General features: G+C 31.4%; 1 protein-coding gene and 1 long non-coding RNA gene across 3 annotated transcripts in view; one reads left to right on the top strand and one right to left on the bottom strand.

The window, feature by feature from the left end:
- The first annotated feature begins 1098 nt into the window (after positions 1–1098).
- LOC142325623 (uncharacterized) lies at positions 1099–10013 on the top strand. The gene is made up of 3 exons (XR_012756581.1): positions 1099–1223; positions 2318–2389; positions 9882–10013. It is a non-coding gene; the product is annotated as an uncharacterized LOC142325623 (long non-coding RNA).
- LOC142325621 (fasciculation and elongation protein zeta-2-like) overlaps positions 1434–27815 on the bottom strand; it is an 83076-nt gene continuing 56694 nt past the window's right edge. The window contains exon 5 of one of the 2 annotated variants that reach the window (XM_075367610.1): positions 1434–1909. The gene's annotated coding sequence lies outside the window, so the exon portion shown is untranslated. The remainder of the gene's footprint in view (positions 1910–27815) is intronic. The other variant, XM_075367609.1, reaches the window with a different exon arrangement.

The raw sequence follows: 27815 nt of genomic DNA, 5'->3' as shown, positions 1-27815 counted from the left end.
TGGAATATTTTAACTTTCTGTAAAATTGTTTTTTACCTAACCACTACTGTTATTGTAACAAATTTACTCATTCCAACATTCATTTAATACATAACATTGACCTTATTAAAAACACTTTGTATAGAACACTTGCTATTTACTTCCTCTAAACTACGTTTTTAAAAAAAATTACATGACATTAACATGAAGTCAGTCATCACATATAATTTTTATTGAATTCAGTTTTCTTCAACTGTTTTCATCCAAATGCAATTTTATACCGAACTGTCCACAGATAAAAGAAAAAAAATCATTGAACATTTTTTTTAATTTCTATTTTTCAGCATCTCTTGTACTGTTGATGTTATTTTGATAAAGTGTTACAGTAGTTTATTATTAAAAAAGGTCAACAATTTACATAACGTACTGAAATATCTCTCTTTTATAAATATCTTAACTGTACACTTCGTAATCTTATTTTAATTTCTTTCTCTCTCACGTGCGCGCGAACATGTGTGTGTGGAGTATGTTATATATAGTTTATGTCAATACAATTTGTTTAATATTTTTAATGTTTGTGTCTAAAATTTGTAATTAAATTGTATGACTGTATGATGATTTTGACCACCTTTATAGTTGTTTTAATTAGCCTCTTTTGTTTATTACTTTTATTATATATTTTTTTAAGCTTAACTAATACATTTGATAAATTATCCATAATTTTGGTGATTATAAATTAAATATTTACATTACTAGCTACAATCAATTTATTATTTTTTTAAAATAAATGTTCTAAGAAAACTACTAATTTGTTTTTATAAAGCTATGAAAAATAATTCAAAAGCAGATTTTTACATATTAATACTTCCACATTACTGATGTAAAACTACAAAATAATAAATGTATGGCATTTAAAATTGTTTACATGTTAAACGTTAAACTTTTATTAAATAATTTTCTATTACTTATTAACTATTGTATGAAGTAAATAAATAGTATGTATCTTGAAATCTGAGAGTGAATGTCATGTATTGTAGATTATTATTATAAATAATTTACGTTACATTATGCAAACATTTGTTTTTAAAATTTATTTTTCTCTTGTTTGTAGTTATTCAATGAAACCTAACCAAACAATTCTAGTTGGTCGTTTTATCGGTTACTTGTACATAAGTATAAGTGAATGGTGTATAGTTATATTTTATTAATATTTTGAAGTCATGACATCAAATTTAATTTTTTCTGTATGTATTACACTTATTTTTTATATGCTATTTTCTCAAGAATTAAATTATTTAATTTTTTAATCAGAAACCATTAAGAAATTATATGCAATATTTATTTCTTCATGTAACTTAAACATTTAATTTTAATTTCTATAAAAATTTTCTTTTAATTTTGTATAAAGTTGATTTTTTTTTACGAGTGTTAAATAAGAAATAGAAATACAAATTTAAATAGAAATTACAAATACAAAGTAAAATACAAAGTAAAAATTACAAATACAAATTTTAAATAGAAATTACAAATACAAAGTTAAATAGAAATACAAATTTCTTTATTATTAAAATACTCATATTAATATTAAACCTCTAAAGCCAATATTAAAAACTAAGATCATAATCTTAGTCACAGAATTCCTTAATAGGAGTTGATGGCTTACAATAATTTTTTTAATATATGATGGCTTACAATAATTTTTTTAATATATGTTGTAAGAATCTTTGCGAGGAATTTTTCATACAAGCAGTTGTGTTTTCAGTTGCGCACATATTTCAGTTCACCATTTCCATCAAAGCCAAGTTTTTATCAGAATTTGTAGTGTAGGTCTTTGAGATAATTTTTTTCTCTTCAGGTCTATGCTTCAGAGGATGAGATAAAATACAATTCTGTAGCATGTGAAAGTGCCATGTCTGACCAGGAAATATTTCTAATAATAAAAATTATAATAATAAGTATGAAATTTAATTATGTTTAACTAATAATTAAAATTAATTATTAAGAAAATAAATTAACTTATAAAAATTATTGTTAAATATATTGTAATTTATTAATTAATATTAATAAACTAATAAAATAAATTAAATTAAATTGTGTAATTAATAAATTAAAATATGCGCAATCATTTTAAATGAAAAGCAAGCAGGAGCAAGTGAGTAGTAACTAAATAATGGCAAAAAATAAAAAATGAAAGGAATGTGTTGTATTAAGGACTGTGTTCTGACTGAATTAATTATACTGTGCTAATTAATTTAATCAAAATTATTGTACTGTATTAAGAGAAAATATTGGGATTGGTGTGGATAAAGCAAAAACATTTTACTTGATTTTTCTTCAGGGCAAAACCTAAGAAAGACCAAAATTTCAAGAATATTAAAGCAAAATGAGAACGGTTGATATTCGTACCGATGTAAGTAACACCAATATTATTAATGCTATTGTGTTACTATAGTATATATTTATAATTTTTTTATTTCTTTTATTGCACTAAAAAAATAAATAAAATTTATTTAATAATATAACAGAAAAAATAAACAAAAAAGCATCTATTTCTATTTTCTTCTCTTTCCTGTTTTACTTTTTTGCATATTAGTCATAATGCGCTTTTTACAATGATTCAAGCAAGGAATAAAGAAAGATCTTACCACAACTAAGAAATCCATTTTAACTAGAAATTATTTTAAAATTTTCATCTATAAATAATCTGAATTGGGTTATGCCAGTTCTGAATCGGGTTACTGATGCCTTCTGCATTAGTAACAAAGATGAATGTACCAACATTTTCATTCTTTCTTTGCCAAATAATTTCAAAGGGGTTTTTACAATAATTTGAAATAATACATCAGTGACACAATTTATGTTAGTATTTGTTTTTCTAATACAAAAAATGTTTAATTATGTATTTAGAGGGACTTGTAAAATTTGAAACAAATTGTAAAATAAAATTTAAGTTACAACTTGTTTAAATTATGTTATTGCTAACCATTTATTTTTTGTAAGATAGATGGTTTTGTACAAAAATCACACAGTCTGTTCCTGAATACAATCAAACAAAGGTGCTAAAACAAAAATGTTTATTCATTTTTTTCAACAATTTGTTAATTCAGTGCTAATAAACATCTAAATATTCAGAAAATTTCAATAATTTTGTATAAAAATATAATTATTACTAATTTTGTATAATATTACTAATTATCAAAACAATGTGCTTAAAAATAAGCATTTAAAAATTCAAAAGAATGATGTAAGATTATCATTTATTTACTTTTTTTTAGAAAAAAATGTTGTGTACGCTTTAATTTTGAACCATTATTTGTAGCACAGCAGTCAGATACGCAGTTAAACATTTACACATGGGTAATATTGGAATATAAACATTAGACAATGAAACTATTTCATAAAAAAAAATTATTTTTTGTTGTTTGTATCCCTTTTTCCTTTCCACTGAGGTTTGGATGGACCTGCTTCGAATACAATGCACAACCTCAGCAGGTGCATCGCCTCAAACCCTTCGAGATCCTGCGGGATCCAACAAAGTTATACCCCATGGGGGTCGCTCACCCAGCAGGTTGGGACTCTGTCTTTTCTTTGCCAAGCCTCAAACCAGGTCCCACCTGTGAGGGAGATACCCGGCCGGGACTACGGTCTTTTATTTATCCATGAACATGAGGATCTTTGGTCAGTCATCAAGAGCAGCCCACCTCAGTGAACCATCCTCTCATGAGCAAGGCTGCCCTTGGAAATCCCTACCTGCAGATCACTCACCATCCCATTCCCTAGCTTCCCTTTGCTTTAGTGCCTAGTATTTTCATGACCATTGTTGTAGCCTGATCCCATTCATTTCTACCTTTCTTCATAAATGGGACAGTCTCTTCTGGTGTTACATTAGGAAGTCCCATTCTTTGACAAATCTGGTCCCATCTGCTACAAATATAGATTGTATATTCGGCCATATCATTTTCATCACAATACCTACATGTCAGCGTAGCTCACTTGCCAAATCGGTGCAGATAGGCCTCAAACTCACCATGTTCGGTAAGCAGTTGGGATAGATGAAAGTCCACCTCACCAAAACTTCTCTGTACCCAGAAGTTATTATATTATACAGCTGAATATAATATTAATTTTGGTGTGCTTGGCATGGTAATAGCAATAGTATTTTATGCTCTGTGAAGAAGACAATGGAAAACCACTTCATTTGTCATTTCCCTAATAAGCCTGACTCAGGGTACTCGTTACTTTTTAGAATGGCTTTGTAATTTTTAGGAGACTTGTGTCTCGCAACAAGTAACTGTAACTATAAAGATATGTTGCCTAACACACATACACTGCTATTTATTTAGTTAACTTAAAGAGATTATTCTTTTATACATTTTCAAATGCATTTTTCTTACTGGTTTTTGATTACTCATTTTTATTACTGTACTAATTCATGTGATTTTTTGTACATCACTATTTTGTTCATTACAACAACAAATTGTATATTTTTATGTAAATATAAATTTTAATTTAACTTTTTATGTATTACTCATAAAATACCAATCAATATAGACTTGTCAGTTCTACCAAAGTTCTAATTATAAAAAAAAATAATAATATTAACTATAAATATTTTATCAATCTGTACTATATGTTTAAGAGAATATGATTTATAAAAATGTTATTAATAGTAGGTATTAATTATTATTATATTTAAATATTCATAATTGTAAAAAAAAACCTGTAAGTAAGATGAGTTTGTTTACCTAAATTTACAAAGTCACTATGTTAACGTGAAACACCAATATTTTCACAATATAATACAAATATCTTTAAAGCTTTATAATGCAATACTTAAACATATGAATAAATATAAAATATACAATAATGTTTGTGTATATACTGTAACTATGAGAAATTTGTTTATGAGTTTTGTTGTAATGGAGTATTATTTCAGATTTGTATTCACTTCCTTCACCCCTCGCTTGCCTCTCATGATGCTGAGTAGAGAGTAAGATTGTACCGACTTACCCCTTTTTGGAACACGGAAAACCTAGTCATTTGTGAAACCAAACATTGAAGAATGAACTTCTTTCTGGGCAAAAATTCCTTCAGAATCTCTTTCTTATCGGAATACAGGGTACCAACCAGTGTCATGTTTTGTTTTAATAGTTCAGCAGCCAAGGGACAACCGGTGAAAAAATTATCAGTTGTCATTTTTGGCATTTCACACTAAGTAGGGAAGTCTCACAACCCCACCAATATATCCTGTCAATAATAACTATGAAAACAAAAAAATGGGTCAGTCATGAATGTGAATACAATTTAAATCATTTCAGGACAAAGTATGAAACCACAAGTATGTATCTCTTCACATAAAATTATTATAAGGAAAAAATCAACCTGGGTTATTTAGAATATCTTGCTTGGTAATGTGAGGGTTAATGAAATTTCTTTTGCAGTACTACTTTAACAGTATAAAAAATCAAATATTAAAATGATTTTTCATAATTCTGACAAAAAAATGAAAGTAACATAGTATTTATATTTTAATTAGAAGTCATTATTAGTTGTAAGAAACAAGTAAACTCAATTGCACGTATTGTATTTATTAGTGTACTAATCACTTAGGAAACAAGTAAGAATTGTTTCTGAATCCTTTCAAATTTTAGTTCTTTTATTCCATATTTTATATTACCCCTCTTTTTCATTTTTTGTAACATTTCCAGTTTTATATTCAGGAACTAAGAAACCTAAAAATTCTATAGAATTTTAGGTAGATTTCATAAGAAAGTTATCTATTGTAATGGGTACCATGATTTGTCTTCTAGAAAATTTTGACATATCTTTGCGTTTCACATCCCCCAGACCCCAAAACCACCATCAGTTCAAAAGATTATTTATATATATATATATTTCACTTTCTTGTGGACACGATAACTGCCATAATTTTTTCCCAATCACTTTCAAATTATACATAAAATATAATAACCCAAAATCTCGGTTGAATTCATTAATGGGCAAAATCAGACCATGGGGGATTTTTTCAAAAATCAAAATATCCCTATAACTTTCTTAAGTAAAATATCAAATTTCTTTAAAGTTCCTACTATTCTTTGGATAAGGGCCTAAGATTTATCTAAGTAAAAATTTTTGATATCACCAACTATCAGTCCATGGGGTGGAAAAAATGAAGTTTCGAAGACAAAAAAATCATACCTTCCTCAATAGGCACAGTATCAAATATGTTTAAAGTGGTCGTTAGTCCTCTAAACATGACCTTAAAACCTTTGTCTGAAACAAGTTTTGATATGACCAACCCTTACAGCAAGGGATGACAGAAATATTGCTGAAATTGTAAGAAGATGGGGCTTGTTGTAGGCTAAACATGTGAAACTTTATTTCACATGCAACCATTGTTGTATTGAGTAAATTTAAAGTTTTTCTTAACTTTAAGGTAGAAATCTTTTTTATCCCTTACTTAGCACCGGTGAAATCTACCTCCACCTTTCGGCATGCCAAAAGGTTTTTTTTTCCACTAATGGATCACTTCTGAATAATAATTAGGTATTTTTTATGTTTGTAAATGAAATTTATGATTTTTAAATTCAGGAATTAACATTATTTTTTATTATACCATTCATTATTTTCAATAATATTCTTACAAATTCAATAATTTGATAATAAATGTAATCGATTTAACCTAATAGATAAATTTAAAAATAATACATAATACTTTCAAAAAAGGAAAAAGAAAAAAGACATTAATGTTTAATTAAAAACAAAAAATTATATACAGTTAATAATTCAAACAAATCAGGACATAGATAATTTGAATTCTCAATACATTCAAATTTTTGAACATACAGTATATTATTATAAACTAACATTATAATAGAACACTAAAATAAATTATGGAAAACGATAAATACTCATGTCATTTATATATTTTTATTGTGGAAGTTGAATAAACTGCATAGAAATACCTTACAGCAAGCAACAGCAGAATATTTTTAAATGGCCAGAATCATAACTAATAGACTATCAACAAAATATTTATTTTTATCAAATGAAAAGTTATGTGAAATTTTGCTAATTTTTTTATGTATCATTACTTTACAATTTATTACTCCAAAATTTAACTGTAGTAATCTTTTTGAATCAGAAGATTCAAGTCTTCTGAGATGGCTAGTATAGTACAAACTCTACTAGAAAAATACCATAACAGGATGCAGGTGGATTGGAGAAATAAGAGAGGATGTTAAGGAAACTGTCTTACACCAGAAGACACCACATAAGATAAAATTAAACAAGAAAATCAAAAACAAAGACACCTGCTTCACACTCGCCAGAAAAACATTCAACACGAACATTTTTAACACTAGAAAGGGCACAAAGAACAGAACTTATTAAAAAGGACTGGCAGGAACGCAAGGCTCAAACAGTCCCATCAGAGACTTTGATAATGGCTGACCAAAATGTTCTTTATGTGGTCATAAAAATTATATATATGTCTCTTCTTTTAATTATATTTTTCCAAATGCTTCTTTCTTCCTCAATTTGTAGCAAAACCTTTTCATTTGTCACTTATGCACCCATCTGATTTTTAACATTCTCCTATAGCACAACATTTCAAAATCTTTTCTTTTCAGGTACTCCGATCATCTAAGTTTCACTTCCATATAAAGCTATGCTCCAAACATATACTTTCAAAAATGTTTTCCTGACGTTTAAATTAATTTTTGATGTAAACAACTTATATTTCTGAATGAAGGCTCATTCGCCTGTGCTATTCGGCATTTTATATCGCTCCTGCTTTGCCATCTTTAGTAATTCTACTTCCCAGATAACAAAATTGGCTTCTACGTCCATAATCTTTTCTCTTCCTATTTTTATATTCAATGGTCCATCTACATTATTTCTACTACATTCCATTACTTTTGTTTTGCTCTTGTTTATTTTCATGCGCTAGTTCTTGTGTAAAACTTCTTCCATGCCGTTCATTGTTTCTTCTAAATCTTTTTTACTCTCGGCCATAATTACCATATCATCAACAAATTGTAGCATTTTTATCTTTACACCTTGTACTGTTACTCCGGAAAAAAAAATGTTCTTTAACGTTCTTAATGTTCTTAAACATCATTAACGGCTGCTAGTTCTATATAAAGTTAAAAAGTAACAGGAATAGGGAACATCCTTGTCGAACTCCCTTTTTTATTACAGCTTCTTTCTTATGTTCTTCAATTATTACTGTTGCTGTTTGGTTCCTATAAATGTTAGCAATTGTTCTTCTATCTCTGTAATTGAAATCTAAATTTTTTAAAATGCAGAACATTTTATTCCAGTTTACGTTATCAAATGCCTTTTCCAAGTCTATAAATGCCACGTATGCAGGTTTGTTTTTCTTTAATCTTCCTTCTACTGTTAATCTGAATTCTAAAATTGCTTCCCTTGTCCCTATACTTTTCCTGAAGCCAAACTGGTCTTCTCATAACACTTCTTCCACTCTCCTTTCAATTCTTATGCACAGAATTCTAGTTAAGATTTTTTATGCATGACTAGTTAAGCTAATTTTTCTGTATTCTTCACATTTATCTGCTCCTGCTTTCTTTGGTATCATAACTATAACACTCTTTTTGGAATCTAATGGAACAGATATTACGATGTATATAACGTATATATTATGATTAACTGATCAGAATACAAGATTTAATTAACTCATTTAAATAAACACTCTTGGATGCTAAAGACAGTAACATGTTGAAACTTAAAAGCCAAGAGGAAAAATGGTCTGTCATTAACGGTGAGGCTTTATGGCGTAAACCATACTACTGAATGAATGTACGGGAATCAGTCGATTCATTCAACTACAGCCAACAAGTCTATTTTTTGTGAAGGTAGATCCTGCCGTTAGCTAAATTCTTGGTTGTGACCATAACGATGCATAAACGTCGATCGCAACGGTAATCGTGCAGCTAAAAGAAGAGTTATCGGCAGATTAATCTAGTCATAAAAGGGGAGTCCGTCCCTGACTTCTTTTAACTTTATTTTATTTTGCCAACTATAAGGCCAAATTTGGTGTTTTAAATCGATGCGAGAGTAGTCTACGTACATTTGACTAGGGACTAATAGCCGTATGTACTCATTATCTATTTTATACCTAAATATAAGTTTTAAATATTTAGCTTTAACAGTAAAATGACTGCTAACTAAGATTACAATTAGCAACAGCTCCAAAGACTAGACTGCGGGTCTATATGCCATCATTAGGTAGCCTAAAGAGGTAGCAGAAGAAATATTAGTTAAAAAATAAAAATTGATTCATTAAATTTTAATCTCCCTCATCTAGAGTTGAAAACGATTTGTTTGTTTACGTCACTCGTATGAAAGGCACAATTCTGTTCATACATTTTGTAAATTAAGCATAGTAAACGATATTAAAGCACAACAATTTTTTGATTTATTTATAACTGAGAAATAACCGATGTTTTTTTCTTGCAAAACCCAGAAATACATATATATGACAAATATCAGTACACAGGATCAAAATACCGTTAAGATTTTATCTGGAACCGATCAGAATAGCGTAATTGTAAAATTCTATGTTTGAGTTCATTGTTCCAAGAACTTTTAGAACTTTTATTCTGTTAATCCACATATCGATTACATTCATTGTAATTTTCCTTATTATATAAGCATTTTTTTAATATTTTATCAAAAATGTATTCATAATCGATAGTTAGAATTGAAGTAATATACTCGTGCTTGTAATGAACTACCGTGACACATAATGTGTTTTTTCACTCCATTCTTTCTATATTCTCCTGAAGAAGGGTGTAACAGGTGAAAACCTTTCGATATATTTTATTGATAAGAGATTGTAGATTGTTGTTATTATTATATAATTTTTATTTTTTTTGCAGGGAAAAAGGATGGATATCATCAGATGTGGAAGAAATTTATAAATCATAAAGATTTATTATAATTAAAATTGTAATATTATCGTAATGTATAAGTTGTTTTTACTATGTTATAATCCTGTAATGTGAAATTTATCATAGACATAAATATTGTTAGGCTGTTCTTATCAAGGTTTTGCCACGGTTTCCCTTGATACAATAGGGCAAATGCCGGAACAGTTCATTTAGTTTTCCGTGGAATTTAACCTTTGATATCCTTATTCTCACCTAAAAATAATAAAAATAAATATTTATTTATAATTTTATTTTTTGTAGTTTTTTTTTTTTCATTACCTGCTTAATGCCGAATTAATGTGACCCCATTAACCACTAAAAGTTGAAATTTAGCTCAAATACTTTTTACTTCCTTTACTTCCTACAAGGAAGTAAAAAGGATTAATTTTCTATCGGCTAGATGGCGTTCCGCCGTATTACAGCAACCGTGTCCGTGCTGCATTATACATCGGTTTCAAAACAAGCGGAATGGCAGAGGAGGGCTGATCGCACGGCCACAAAGGAACCTAAACCCCATTAGATTTCTTTTTGGGTGGGCATGCAAAAATCATTATTCGGAGAAAATCCGCGACATCAACCATCTACAGGAGAGGGTTGTTGCAGTGCGACAGTAGCATACATTACAATCGACATTTTGACGAGTACGTGGGAAAAGCCGGATTACCGTCTGGACATTTGCAGGGCACCAACAAAAACTTCAAAATCTACCCGTTAAGGATAGACACTAATGTACAGTAAGTTAAACTACCTTAAATATAATGCCGTTTAAATCATACTTGAAATCAAACAGTTCTGATATAAACCCTCTGTATGTATATTTATTTGCGAGTAAAATCATATTTCTATGGTTTGCATAATTTTTCCATATGCAACAGACATCCACATGTGGATCTAACTTACGAGGGATATCTCTAAAGTAAATTTAAAGTAAAGTTTTAAGAGATTCAACGGAACATTTTGCCGGTAGGTTATATATAGTAAATACAATTCGAAGATGTGTTAATAGATTGTACTAAATCGCCTGTGGTTATGTTTTTTTAGTATTAATACAATTTTTAACTGATTTTAATTTTTTTGTTTTTCATTTAATTAAATATTTTGTGACACCCATTGTCATGAATTTATCACGGTTATGCATTTATCATGATTTCCCTTGATCTATCCAGGAAAATCTTGAGCGGTTCTTTTACTTTCCGTCTAAATAACGCTATAGTAGAGCTGTAGCTCTAGAAGGAAAAGTATCGTAATTTGTCCGATTTGGACATATGCAGTTTTCGCCGGATCTTGACGTTTTCGCATCTACAGAACCCCAAAAACCGGATGGAAATTTTCCGAAGGTTAATGTTCGTATGTACGAGTGTGTGAGTTCGGGGTTGGCCTCTAAATCGTCTTATATCACCAGATCAACTGGACCGACTTTGACCAAACACGGTCAGATTACTTCTATATATAGGGCATTGATGCGTTAAATTTTCAACTTAAAAACTCAAGGGGGCGAGGCTGTAGAGCAAGGGCACCCTCAGTATCTCGAGATTTCGCCTAATTAAAGTCGTATTTTTCTTAAAAATAAAAATATTTGCAAAATCGCACCTCCATCCCAAAAAATGCTCTAAACTACTGCTGTACGAGTATATTGTGACGTCACAGGTGAGCGGTAAAATTAAATAAATGAATAATATTTAAAGTGTAAAAAAATAATTCGGACTGGCCGGATCTCGAACGCGATTGCCTGGATAATTTAGTACCTGGTGCGTTAAGCCTCACAGCTACAACAATCTGCCGACGGTATAAGCGAAATTTGTTCTGTGCAAGTTGTGAAATTACATTAGTTAGTGCCGACTGTTGCCGCTAGTACCGTTACACCTGCGCGAATTAAATACGGTATGCGCGCGCGCTTTCGTTAGAATCATTGAATTAAGTAAACGAATAAATATTATATTTAAATACAATGATAAATATTTTTAATTAAGTTATGTGTGTAAGCCGTGCATCAGAATTAGAAATAATGACTAATTGAAGACTACAGAATAAGAAGTTTACAGTACACTTATTTTATTCTATTCCTATAAAAAATTATATTTTATCTATATATTTTTATAATTTTTTTTTTCGAAAAGCCAAGACGCTACCACTCAGCTACGGAAATCGAGTAATTAATTTTATTTTTCACTTTTAAGTAGATTCAGCTATTAATTACGTTTTGATTGCTTTGTTATTTACATTTACCATAACTAGGCGGCAATTCAACCCACGACTTAGTGTAACAGAGGGAGCAGTTCTTTTCCCGTTGTTGCAGTCTTCATTCGTTTTACTTATTTAATTTTAAATATTTAGTGATATGCGATATCAAATTTCTATGCGCGCGCATGCGATTGTTTTAATGTGCACTTTTTATTAATAACAAAGTCAACCTCCATCAAGTCGATAGTACATTTCAATTTGTTTCGCCGATGACAAATTTTCAAGCAAAAAAATACATCGTTTAAAAATTTAAGATAATTTCTCCCCGCGACACGTTCTAGTAAGAAAGGGCCTAATTTGTTGTCGATCGTGCCGCATCAAACGTTCATCGAAAATTACGGCTGGAAATTTGATCCGACTGGAGCGTGTGGTTTTCTTCACACCCACCACCGATGTGAATTTCACGTGTTGTTTACGCCGTTACGGATACAAGTAACTACAGAGTTAAAGCCTACCGGTTTAACACTGCACTGCACACGTTTCACTTCGGACGTTATAGGCAGGTTGTTGAATTCGGCCGGAGACAGATACCACGGTATGATGTCCACAGGAATGTAGGCGAGCGGCGTGGTCACGTACCCGACGCTCTTGTAGGTAGGCGCTACGGCGGGCTGTTTACCGGACGCCGCACGGGCCTCCGTCCATTGCGTCTTGCCGGACAGATGTTTAAACTGGTAGCCGCACGTCCACATGAAGCGATGATGATTGAACCGCAGACGGCCGGTCTTGAAGTTGGAGACCGGCAGATGGATGAAGTCCGTACCTCCGGTCGCAGAGTTGCGGGCCGCGGCGGCGGCGCCGTCCTTCCTAGCTACCTTTGCAGGAGGTTCGTCAGCCATAGCTGTATCCGCTGTACGACTGCCTGACATTCGTGGATATAATACGCCGGTAACGGATTCCACTCCGTATTTGATTGAAAGACCAGCGGCGCCCACAAGGCTGTGCCGATTCCCAGTCCTAGCGAAATCGCCAGCAAAATCCCCGATCGCAGATCTATCAGCTGCACGTATATGATGATGTTCTGTGGCCGATTCGTATCTACGATCGTGCTCAAGCGCGATCTGATCATCGATGTCCACCGGGGGCCCGTTATCGATCGGGTTGCCAGGGCCGAGGTAATTGTGACCGGGGAAATTCATACAACAGACTGGTCGACGGTCGAGAAGTGCGGTCTTATATACCGCACACAGCTCACCACCCCACTACCGCATGATCGCATACTGGATACTTGTCCGGATCTGGGAACCAGATCCCGCCTCACACCTCGCAGACGAACAGCATGTCTGAATGTATCGGAGGTTCCGGAGCAGCTTTGTGGTAGCTTTGAAACGAATCGCTGGAAAACATTTGTCGGTGGTGATGTTATGAATTTTTGTAATATATGTTTTATATTTGTAAAAAATCTTCAAAGCGATGATACTGAGCGTCACCTGAATTATCGTTAGGCGTCGCAGAAACGTTAACAATAGCGTTTTGCACATTGTTGTCAACGGCATTGATTTCTGTCGAACCTTCGCTTTCAGTTCATCGATATTGCGGGGGATCGATTCGGAAACCCTACTATTCAAATACCCGCTAAGGAAAAAATCGCAGTCTCTGCTGACGGTTCGTTCTTCTGTAAAAACAGCACAAACGACTACGACTGAACAGTTTGATATGTAACAAGTTACTCCGTCTTGTTGAATAAAGGCGTACTATTTTTCACGATCTGTTAACCGAATATACAATTATTTTAAAATTGCACGGTACGCTTCTGTTTTGACGGTCCGGTTAAAAAAAATATCGGCCTCCATATACGATTATCAGAAACGGCACATAATCTACCGATTTTCTAAGCGAAATGGACGTTCAAACATTCGGTGAGGAATTTTAGCCGCCCGTTACCTTGTATTTTGCGAATCGACGTGTCACGATAAACGAATCCGTGTCTCGTCTGACGTGAAATACAACTTCGGGTCTATCTGTTCATCGACTATGTTTTTGTGAAATAGGTCGCAATAATTAAGACGTTTCGGTTTGTCTGTTTTGCTTAGTTTTTATGCGATAAGGTTTCCGATTTAAGTCGTGAAGAATCTTACGACAAGAAGTGAATTTTACACGATCTTGGTGCGATAATTTACCCTTTGTTTGGAGGTGCCGAGATTACAATTTTATAAAATATATCAGAAAATACAGCCTGTTATTTTTAACATTATTTTATTAAGAAAAAATATTTCGTTTATATTTGTTTAAAATTTGCAAACATACACACAGCCTTTTATTTGAATACACGATTTTCAAGTTATATTAAATCGATAAAAATTTTTTTTTAAATAATAAAATTAAGTAAGCGACAGTTAAAATGTGGATTTTTATTTTTACCCTTTTCAAATGTCTGGTAAATTTATCCATTATTTCAATAAATAAGAAATAAAAAAAATGGTGTCACTTTCCAATCGAAATTATTTTCTCACAATAAAAAAAAAAAAACGTTTTAACAAATAATGTTAAAACAATTCACGAGGTAAGACTTACATGAAACAAATAATATTTTTTGACTATGATGAATTAATTCATAGATTCAACACAGAAGCTGTTTGAACATACACGTGGGAATATGGAAATGGAATTTTGCAGGGTATGAATGCCATCTCTAACCAGGATTACGTACCTGGGTCCCCCAGATGAAACTCGCAACGGAGATCGAAAGTATACTAGAATATTCTTTTTTAGGTAGGATAGATTTCATAAGAAATCCTGTTGTAATGGGTATCGTGATTCTACTTCAGGAAAATTTCAACGCGTTTCATATCCCCCAGACACCAAAACCACCTAGTCCAAAAGTTTATATATATATATATTTCACTTTTTGTGGACACGATAATTGCCGTAATTTTGCGCCAATCAATTTCAAATTGATACATAAAATATAACGACTCAAAATATCGGCCGAGTTCGTTAATGAACAAAATCTGATCACGGGAGAGTAAATGGAGGGGCTTTTTCGAAAAAAAAAACCAAAAATATCGCCATGACTTTCTTATTAAGTAAAACATCGAATTCATTTAAAGTTTCTACTGTTCTTTGGATAAGAACCTTTTTCTTTCTTTTTCCTGTTTAGCCTCCGGTAACTACCGTTCACAGATAATTCTTCAGAGGATGATATGTGTGAGTGAAGTATAGTCTTGTACATTCTCAGTTCGACCATACCTGAGATGTGTGGTTAATTGAAACCCAACCGCCAAAGAACGACGGTATCCACGATCTAGTATTCAAATCCGTGTAAAAATAACTGGCTTTACTAGGACTTGAACGCTGGAACTCTCGACTTCCAAATCAGCTGATTTGGGAAGACGCGTTCACCACTAGACCAACCCGGTGGCTTTGGCTAAGGACCTAAAACTTATCTAAGTAAACTTTTTTGATATCTCCAACCATTGGCCCAGGGGTTGGAAAAAAATGGGATTCTGAAGACAAAAAATCATACCTCCCTTAATAAGCACAGTATCGAATCGGTTTAAAGTGGTCGTTAGTCCTTTAAACATTACCTAAAACTTTTGTCTGAACAATTTTTGATATGACCAACCCTTACAGCAAGAAATGACCAAAATATTGCGGAATTGTAAGGTGGAGTTTGTCATACGTAAAACATATGAATATTTTTTTCACGTGCAACCATTGTCGTATCGAGTAAATTTGAAATTTGTCTTAACTTTAAGATGGAAATCTTTTTTATCCGTTACTTAGCACCGGTGAAATATACCTCAGCCTTCCGGCGTGCTGGAAAGCGGATTTTTTTTTTTAATTTCTAAGATTCGATTATGTCCCGGTTAAAAAAAATTACACGATTTAATAGGATAAATAATATATATGGCTATATGATAAAATTATTATAAAAATCGACTAGAAAATATTATAAGTAAACGTAATATTTTTGTTAATGAATACTAAATCGTTTATTTATCATAAAAATTATACCTTTTCTAGAATATAATCGGTATGTGTAGGCAGACCACGTTTGGAATATGTAAAACATATTGTTGGGGATGTAGGATGTAGAGGGTATACTGAAATGAAACGACTAGCACTAGATAGGGAATCTTGGAGAGCTGCATCAAACCAGTCAAATGACTGAAGACAAAAAAAAAATCGGTATAAAATAAGTTTCAGAATAAATAAAACAGATAAATGCACATCTCCGTGGCGGAGTGGTAGGTAGCGTCTCAGCCTTTCATCTGGAGGTCCTGGATTCGAACCCCTCTCAGACATGGCGATACTCATACTCTTCAAATTTCCATTCTCACAGAGAAAAATTACCAAAGGGTTGATGCCCGTCATCTCAAAAAATCGTATCGAAAATTATAAAAAAAACGTTGAAAAAGTAATTAAATTCATAAATCGGAGCCCCTAAGGTTACTTTTTTAAAAAGTACCCGTTCTGCCCGCATTAATGCTAGACACAATTGGACTTTCAATTTCCAAAAATGAAAGTATAAAAAAAATTATATTTTAGCTATTTCAGTTTTACTCAGCGCCCCCATGTTACGGGGATTTAATAAGTTTATTACTGGAATATTATTATTTTTTTCAATCGGTTGGTTCAATCTGATGCAATATTAATAAATAATTCGAAAAAATGGATCGTTTGATTCTCCCTGGTCCAATGGAGACGAAAAATCAACCGACTATTTGTAGCAACTTTCAATTGTTTTTTGGTAAACTGGTTTTCGTTTACGAGGTAGAAGGCAAAAACCGATCGCTTTAAAACTTGAATACGTACTTTCATTCTACTAAATCTCAATTTTCTACAATCGCTATATAAAAATTAAAAATAACGAAAACTAGCCCTCCCTCGACTTTTAATCCTATCAGTACCTCATAAAGAACATTTTTAGTCGTTTTCCAAGTGTTTATGTCGAGTCGGTCTGAAGTAATTAATAAAAATACAGGTATGCTACGAACATACAATTCCAGAAATTTCTATTTTGATTTGTTTTATCTAATGGCGGTTACAAACTTCAGCATCTACAAAAGCCCCAAAACCCAAATCGTTATACTATTTGTTTATAGCTATGCTGTTTCAGCATCGACAGAATTTTAGTCGGGAAGTTAAACACAGATGAGTTCAACGGTATTACTAAAACGGTCATTAATACGTGAACGTAGAAAGGAAATCGACCAAATTTTTTTCTACAAACAATCTTCATTTTAAAAAGATTGTAAGGACAGAATAATAATCAAAAAACAACCGGCTTACACTTTTCGTAAAACAAAAGAATACAGACACTGAAAAAAATAAAAATAAATAAACGTAATTTTAGCGTTAACGAGATCGCGTTAAGCAAATTAATCTCTAAGATTGGAAATATTAAAAATAAAATTAATTTTGTCAAGACGGTGGGAAATTATTCTTTAAAGAAAATAAAACCGGTTACAGATTCCTACGGCAAATGAAAATTTATATTGAAATTAGAATAAAAACCAATTTGGCTCGTTATAAGAAAAGAGAAATACGCCTTTGCTAGGCGACTAAAAATAAAATAAATTTAAGTAAGAAAACAATTATCGGGAACTTATTGTAACAGCAACGCAGAAAACTATCGTTAAATAAAAGTACGGAAACACCGTTTAAAAAACTTTAAAATTAAAATTTTTTTTTTTTAATTTTTCTTTCTCGCAAAAGTTTCTAGAACGCTAAACGTTACTCTTTAACGGTTGACGGCATTGAATCTTCATGTCATCGAGTCTTGAGTTAAAATCTTTTTTATAATACCAAACTTAAAATAAGAAAAGTGAAGTGTAGCGGCCGGTTACAAGGTATCATTTTATAAATTCATTTTTTTTAATTTAAATTTCTATCTATTGCATTTACAACGCTTATTACTGATGTATATAAATATATTTTTATTTAATTACGATTATTTTATTCGGCATAATCTAATTTTTATTTACGATCACAAAGATTAGACGCATAATAAATTGTTGCCGGTATCGCTTTTGAATAATAACTCTAAATTCTATTACGCTGGAATGAATCTTCGTTAACTTTATGAAAAATAATTACATTTTTTCTCTTTGTAAAACTACAAGGAAAAAAGAAATTGTGGAATAAACAAATAAATGGATTTTGAATATTTTTTTACAAACTACTTTCTATTTTTTGTTATATCCGAATACTTATTTAAATAAAATAAATATTAAAAAAGAAAATATAATTTTATAACCAAGAAAAATCCTTTCCGATCGTGGATTTATTGCGTTTTATTACTTTTAGTTGTAAATACAGTAAATTACAGAATGTTTTAAATTTTAAATATATTTATTATCTACTACAGTATATTTTTTTTTGGCATTGAACACATTTAAAACAAACGAGGTACAAGAACCATCATTCAGATAATACTTTTTCTAATAGTAATGATGTTCATTACATCCGCGATCATTCGGAGACGTCATTTGTAGAGCTGATAATCACCTGAATTTTAGTTTAACGCAGGTATATAGCAGAAGCTGTTCGTTCAGCTTTAACGAAGAAGGAAACAGGAAACCGCTTCACTCCTGAGGTTTCCTAGTTAAACTTGGTATATTTTGATTGTTGTTCTTAAGAATGTATTTGAAGTTGCGGCTTTTGGCCGGTGTCAGGCTGTTTTAATATTTTCCTGACATCGGTTAATTATTTCTATATAGTGAAAAAATAATGATTCAAGAAAAAAGTTTAAGAAATTCAAAAAAATCTTTATTTTATTACTTTTTCTGCTCTCCTACCCCCAAAATCACACCCCAAGAAAATGATTAGGTTTATTTTCATTTAGTATGTTAAATGGAAGAAATAAGAAAATTTCACTGAAAAATGTACAACAAAAAGTTATCTAAGGTTTCTTTTTAAGGGGTGGAGGTGAATTATGATGATTTTTTATTGTAATATTATTAATAAAGATTTAAATAAACTAGAAACTTTTTTAAAAATTCCAGAATTTGATATTTTTAAACTTTGATCGATTCTCCCATCACCAATATTGTCTCCAAAGTTACGAAGACAAAAAGAAAAAAAAATACCGTGGACACCGCATGACTTTAATTGTACGCCTATTAAATTACATATACACATTTTTTAGAATGAAAGGTAAATCAAATTTTATTTCATTAATAAATTCGGATATTTTTTCATATTCTTTATTTTATTTAATTATTATTTATTGTAAAAATTGTTTTACAATCGGAGGTTAATAATTGTTAATAAATCAATGTATTTAAATTAAAAAAAAGAGATCAAGTCGAATTGGAACCGATCCGATTAAATAAACAATTATTATTAATTAAATTCTGAATAAGTGCTCTGTTTCTGTCCAACCTATGGGCCCAAACGGACGCAGCATAAAAGACCATACTTTTGACGACACCTCAGTACACCGTGTACAAATGACGGCCCGATAGCCCGTAATCCTTCCCAGCAATCCTCCTATGCTTGTGCATCAGAGACACTTACGTACTTATGAACTCTAACTCGGCTGATCACACAGCCTTTATACTTAATGTGAGGGTCGCCTGGGCCGTGACCCTTTCTGCGAATGTCAGTCTCAGAAATCCGTCAAATACCAGGTTGCACAGCAGGTGAACGAGAACAGAACCCTGCGGGCTTCCCCTGGTGACGGACGTTTCTACAGCCAGGTATGTATCTCTAAACAGAGCCGTACGCTTATACAAATAGTCACGCACTACGGCCTGCAGGGCTACGGGAACATTGCGGCGTTCCAACTCATAGAGGACTGAACTCCAACACATACCGGTGTTCTTTGGCGGTAGGGTTTCAATTAACCACACATCTCGGGTACGGTCGAACCGAGAATGTACAAGACCACACTTCATTTACACTCATACATATCATTCTCATTCATCCTCTGAAGTATTATCTAAAAACGGTAGTTACCGGAGGCTAAACAGGAAAAAGAAAGAGAATTCCAACATAAGGATGGAAATGCTGCCTCTATGTCAGTAAAAATTGCCAAAACATATTTACAGTCGGCGCTTTCCACTTCGGCAAGAGCATTTAAGATGCGATCCTTGGTTCCAACCCCTTTAACGAAGCCGTACTGGCCTCGATTAAGAAGCGAGTTCATATCGATGCTTTCCAGAGCCGTTCCACAACCAGCCTTTCAAGCAACTTGGCTGGTGGGTCGATAAGTGCTGATCTCACTCGGATCCTTTCCTGATTTTAAGAGCACCCTCACCAAAGCCACCTTCCAACAAGTCGAAAAGCAACCCTAGCTTAGGCACCCCGAGAACAGCCTGCCAAGCGGCTCTGATAGAAAATAGCAACATATGATAGAAAATATCCGAGTCAAGTTGATCAGTCCCCGGTGCCTTTATCTGTATTATCCTGATTTTTGAGCAAGTTAGGGTTAAACTAGACAATAACTCGATCAAAATTTTGATGAATGTTTAAGCCACCAAAGGAAAAACTGAATAGCAACCGCATTCGTGTAATTTGAAGCCTGCAATTTTTAATTTTTTTTTTTTAAACAAAAAAACACGGTATTTCCTTTAAATACAAATGACCTGAACAATTTCAAGCTTTTAAATATTTGTTCTGACTTTATAAATCAGAATGAAACTTTATTAAAAATAAAAGATATGTACTTCATCGGTTAAACGCTGTATGAACTCGTAACAACAGAAAGACAACACTCTTAACACTTCTTCCGATGTGAATTGGACATAATAAAACCTTTCTTTATTAACTTTTTTCTAATTAGTAAATAGTGAGACAGAATTTTTGTTCACCTGGTCTAAGATACCCGCCTCAGAATTGTTTCATACTACCAAGATGTATTATTTACACGCTTAATAACACATTTCAGCCAGGTTTCTATGTTGTCTGCATGTACTGCCTGTAATTTCATGTAAAAAATGTTACATCACATCGATTATTATATTCAGCATTCCTGATGCTCAGTATATATACAAAATTTGACTTAAACTTTACTGAATGACCGATAAGTAGATTTTTGAAAAAATCTTTAGATTCAACCAAGTCGATATTCAAAATGTGCGTTTTCAATTAAACTTAATGAATATTACTAACACCGATTCTAAATGCCATGTTATTTCATAAGATATCGATTATTGAAATTTCCAATATTAATATTTTTAAATTATTTTATTTTTCTGACAGTACATATATGTATTATTACACATCCATAATATTTGATTTAATATTTTACAGCAAATACGACTATGCGTTCTTATGTACGATTAAATTCCATAAGGGCATAAAGTTGTAGATGACCTGAAATGAATCCCAGTTACTTCTAAAAATAGTAGAGCCATCCTCAAGAACAATAAAAATCATGTGCCAGATTTACCAAAAAATGCGAGAAATGATATGTTTCCTACGCAGCCTTCTTCATCGAGTCAAACATATCAGCATGCCGAGTCTGCAGAAAAAATTCAACTAATATTTAGCTGACAATGGACTTTTTACTACGCTCGATACACGGACTGGCTTTTTAGTAAACATCACTGCTCTCATAGAAGGCTGCTCTAACTGGTATCTCTTGTGCTTTGTTATCTTTACATGCATTACAGTTGTAAAAAGAGACCGGGACAAACAGTCCAACGCTACATGTTAATTTTTTCCTTTCTATTTTGAAATATTTGATTATAAACACTGCTTTAACTCGGTAGGAAATATTCATGCGCTCACATATTGCATAATATTAGCGTTTTCACTTTCCCATCTACGTAGTGCTATAGCAGAGCTGTAGCTCTACAAGGGAAAGTATTATAATCGGTCCGATTCGGGCATATGTGGTTTTCAGCCGATCTTCAGGTTTTGACATCTAAGGAATCCAAAAAACCAAAATCCAAAACAAATTTGATTTTGGACTTTTTCTTAACTGCAGTAATAAGCGTTCATCGAGAGCTTTTCAATGATATATCACAAGTGATACTTTTTCCATCGGTTCTAGAGTTGAACCTAAATGAAAATTCAATTTATGAAATATCTGGATTTATAACGGGAAGGCATATCGGTTCGATCAGACATCTCCTTTTCCATTTTTTAACATTTTTTTTTATTTTTTATTTAATTAAATATATTGATTTATTAATAATTATTAACCCGTGATTGTAAAAAGAATTTTACAATAAATAATTATTCAATAATAATAAAAAATATAAAAAAAAAATCAAAAGTTATTAGTGAAATAAAATTTTATGTACTTATAAAAATGAGTAGACTATATGTAATTTCATAGGCATTATTACATGTGTGTGTACGTAATAGAGATGGTGAAACATCTGATTATTTAATAATAATTGAAAATTATAATTTAGAATCATATTATTTTTGGAAAGAAAGGAATGAAAAAGAAAGTGTAACTAACTAAACTGGTACAAGGGATTTATTTAATAAATTCAAATATAAAAATATTCAAATTAAAAAAATATTAAAAAAAAAAAAAAGAAATGATTGTTGATTTTTTAATAATTCAAATAAGTGAAGATATTTTTAAAGAAATGTTATTGTATTTATTAGAAAGAATATAACTGATTTAAGTACATTAGAAAAGAAAGATATGAAGCAACTGCAGACTACAGTAGTATAATACATTACCGTTAAAAAACAAAGTGACACCGCAGAGAAAGACATAAATCATTATTAATAGACAAATAACGACAGCTGTCCAGTATATTAAAAAACAGTTTTGTAACTCATGTTAGAAAGAGAGAGATGATAGTGAGTGAGCTAGTAAATGCCCAGCTGTGCAATATGAACGAATTATTATGAACAACTAACAAATCTGTTCGTTTCTTTTATTCTCTTGGTCTTTTGACTATGCGTTCTAATTGTGCGTCATATATCTCAATCGCATAGGCAAGGCAAATAAAATGTTTAGACTGCAGAATTAAATGAAATAACTATTTAAAACTACATTATCTATACGAATATAATTTTGTCTTTGATTAAATGTTTTTAAAATTTTTACATTTCCAAGCATATAACTTAGAAGGGATACGAGGGCTTTTAAAATATTAAAAGTTGATAATTTTTATTAATTTACTATCATTATTTGTTATTAATTTTTATTACATTTAAAGGAGGTAATAGAAACAGAAAAAATAATTATCAGCTTCCATTACGGTCCAAAAGCGTACTGCCCCGGGTTGTCTGCTACAACTTGATTGTTTGTCAACGGAATTTTAAAAGTGAGATGTCATTTTGTTCAAAATAAAATGCTTAATAAATTTTGTAATTAGTAAAAATGTTATCAAACAATTACAAAGATATTGACGAATAAAAATTATGATGGCCGCCATTTTGAAGGTGAAGTTTTCAAAATTTTTATTTTGTAAAATAAAAAATTAGATTTTCTAAATTTAATTAATGTAGGTTTACCCGCTCCTGAGAAATATATATATATTTTTGAATATCACAAACCGGCGTCCGAAGGAAAACAAAGCTGAGCAAGACTTATGTTGATATGATTATTAAAAATTTGAATCTGAGAATTTGGAATTTGAATTTTATCTTAACATTTTACTTTTAACAAGTAATTGTGAATAGCGATAAATCTTGAGATCAACAGTCCACACGTAATTACTAAAAATCTATTCCAAATGTTTGAAGTTCTTTACGCATATAGTACGGGCGAACCCGCGACGAGGGATGCTAGTAATCAAATAAAATTTGAACGCGAATTCTTTTCGTAAAAATACCATCACCAAAGAATAAAAAGTAAATTTAGTAAACAGTAATAAATAACATTGTACGAATTAACACGCAAGATATATTAACAAAAAACAGTTATCAAAATATTAACTACCGATTGAGAATGAGATAATTAAAATGAAACCGCAGCGTTTGCAGAAAATAATTTTTCGGGTGGCATTATTGCGGCGCCAATAACCCGTAGACAGTCAAAACATTAGAGTATTATTCAACAGTAATTAATCTTATTCGATGTTTGTACTTGTGAAAAAAAATAAGTAACATTCATATTTCAAATGAGCCGTCCGATTATTTATATCATTCTATTCTACTAATATCTCAATTCGATTATGCCCGTCGCTAGACGAGAGTAATAAAATAAACAATTAATAGTGGAGTTCGTAATAGCAGCAATGTTAAAAGTGACACTAATAATTACAGTTCGAACCGGGTCGGTTCGGTTTTAAGTCTCTCATCCTGTACATATGAAAGTAATTTCGCTCACTAGTAGTTAATTTTCGGTACGGTTTTGGAATAAAATAAAATTTAAAACAATCACATACAGAATTCGTAAACCAAGAGTAAACTATGCGAGGTATATGACAACTGAATTTCGTTGTAATAAAACAGGTTTGGCTAATTCCTTTGAATTATTTATTAAATTAAAATCTATTGGGAATTCGGTAAAAATAGCGTTTGATAAATTTAGTACGTATCACATTCTACCTTCATTATATAAAAACTAACAAAATAGAAAAATTCCAGTACAGTACATAACATACAGTACATAGTATTTATTTAATACCCAAGTATTTCGAACTATCTTGGATTTAAAATGCATTACGATTTTGATTCGACGAAGTAGATGTCCACATTACGGCGGTGAAAGAAACTAGCACCGCGTGAGAATTCAGATAACCGTACTAAAAGATCAGCGAAATCGTAAAAATATAATATAAACAAACTTTGTTGCACAGTTAAATTCCTCAATTAACAAAATAATCTGCTAATTACGCAAAAATGGTAACATAATTTTTTCCATACAAAAGTAATAAGTGAAATCGGTCAGCCGAATTCAAAAATTAGTCGGATCCAAAGTTCTTTAATAATAAACACCACTGCCCGGTCAAGGTAACCCAAAATATATTTTCATCATATAAATCTATTTTCATCATCGCTTGAGAGGCGAAATAATAGTAAGTACAAAACCATAAAGTTAAATCGAGTAAATCAAATAACTATAAGAAAATCCATATAACATTAAGGACTTGGAATTTAGCGTTTGAAATAAATTCAATGCTTTTTTTATCGCATTTCATTCAACGTACACGTGTAAAAATTACTTACGGCAGAAAAGTTTCACACAAAAAAACTTTAAGGTGCCAACCTGACGTGTCACCTACTAAACGGAGAATAATAGAGGAAAAACCTTCGCTACATCAAAGAGGTTAACGAATATATATATTTATTATTTGTAACCCGATAACAGGAACGTATAGTAAATTTCATTACATACTGATAGTTCATTTAAAATAATAAAAATATTAATAATAATAATCCACGTTTTATTTTTTTAAACAAAATCAGAATTTTGATAATTTTCAAAATTATGTTTTAACAGTAGATTTAAATTACAATTTTACTGCACAAAGATATACGCAGTATTTACATCTACATTAGTAAACCTAAAAGTGAGTTTGAACTTAAAAAAAAAACATAAATAATAATAAAACACACCTCATTGGGTGCAATAAAACTAACTTTTATCTTTCTTTAAACAAAAATATATCGCTTAGAATAAATCCTTTTCTACTTCAGCCTATCACCTTGAATTGATTTTCTTTATTTGTACAAATATAATTTCAAGAAATGCGATTGCAAATATTTTTTTGGAAATTTTGAACCGAACCGAAACTTTTTTCATATAATACTTTGAAAATAAATTTAAAGAACATTTCAAAGGACATAAATTAAGAAAATTAATTTTTTACAAAATTTTTTTAACTTAAAACTAGCGTTTACCTCATTTCCTCTTCTCAAAGAAATCTAAAAAAAATTATCTTATAGAAAAAAAAGGGTCTTACACTTCGAACGGCGTTCTCCTCCTTTAAACAAAATATTTGTTTAACAATTAACTCGTTGGATATACATTATAGAACAGTTAATAAATAAAGACTGAACTATTGTGTTACTTTTAACACGAAAGCGTTTTCATGGGGTTTTTTAACCCTCGAAAATTCAACCTGGTTCGCGAATGAAGTTTTTTTTTACAAATCTTACACTTTTTTGTAATGTCGTATTAAATGTTACATTTTAAAAAATCATTCGGTCGTACTTCGACTGATTTAAACATTAATTTTTGGTGAAATTATTACAAAAGTTGATCGAATGACAAAAATGGTGTCCGATTCTGTATTCGGCTCAACGAGTAGGGAACGGGAAAGTCACGTGCTACTCTTCTAGTACTCGTGGTATGAAATATTAGAGATACTTACGCTTTTTTTTTAATAACTAAAAAAGTTTAAAATCATGTCACCGTCTACCGTTTGGTTACAGAACGTAACAAACAAAACTTTCTTAGATTTTAAGATACCCTGACAAAAATGCTCAAAATATTATTGAAAATTTTCTGGCAGGTCCTTTAAAAAGTAATATTTTATTAATAAAGAAACACTTGAGGGCACAAAAACACCGACCAATTGTTCTCGAGAAAAAATAGAAACAAGCAAGCGATCACGGTAAAATTTAGACGTTAAAATTAGCCTAATTTGATAGTCGACGGTACACAAAGAACTATTTTTAGTAAAGGAACATGCCTGATCTTAAACTACCACCATCAATGTACCCTTTATGAGTTAGTTGGAGAGTTTTCGATTTGGTTTACAAATTTTAACCTCTCGCAGCAGGTAGTATTTGAACCGGCAAATCTCACATTATAAAACTAATTATTATAGATAAACCTTCATTCTGATCGAGACACAATAATACATTATATAAATTACGTCTAAAAAAATTACAAAAACAAATTATAAGATAAACAAGAGATGAATATTAAAAATTAAAAAACACGACTGCCCAAAAGAAACTGCTGACAAACGTTGTTCTTTTTCTTTTGGTTTGGTTCCATCATGATTTTCTATACTAGTAAACATCCCGCTTGAATTCTGAAAATCGGAAGATCGGTTGCGAAGATGTAATATTTCCGAATAACCGTTATTTGTTAAATCGAAAGTATTTGATAAACGCAAAAGTTAGCTTTCAATCTACTAAGTAACAAATTTTGAAAATCGGACGGTTGTTTGCAAAAATATTATAAGAACATCCCATTGCACCTCCCAAAACAGCACCCTACGAGCATTATACGTGTATTACCGATTGATGATCGCACGAGGTTTCTGCATCACTTCACCAGTAGCCTTACACTCAGTCCCCCATGGGAAGCCATATTATTAGATAGATAGATCTATTTATTTTATTTTTTTCTATTTTAATATTAAATAGAAATCTTTATTAAACAGAATTTTTTTTAATCTATTTAATATTAGTCTATTTTATTTAACGTAATTTTCTTTCTTTCCTGTTTAGCCTCCGGTAACTACCGTTTAGATAATTCTTCAGAGGATGAATGAGGATGATATGTATGAGTGTAAATGAAGTGTGTAGTCTTGTACATTCTCAGTTCGACCGTTACTGAGATGTGTGGTTAATTGAAACCCAACCACCAAAGAACACCGGTATCCACGATGTAGTATTCAAATCCGTGTAAAAATAACCGGCTTTACTAGGACTTGAACGCTGGAACTCTCGACTTCCAAATCAGCTGATTTGGGAAGACGCGTTCACCACTAGACCAACCCGGTGGGTCAGGAATGGTCGAACTGAGAATGTACAAGACTACACTTCATTTACACTCATACATATCATCCTCTGAAGAATTATCTAAACGGTAGTTAC

Source organism: Lycorma delicatula, chromosome 5, assembly GCF_047948215.1.
Source record: "Lycorma delicatula isolate Av1 chromosome 5, ASM4794821v1, whole genome shotgun sequence".
NCBI lineage: Eukaryota > Metazoa > Arthropoda > Insecta > Hemiptera > Fulgoridae > Lycorma > Lycorma delicatula.
This window is presented reverse-complemented; position numbering and strand designations above follow the sequence as displayed.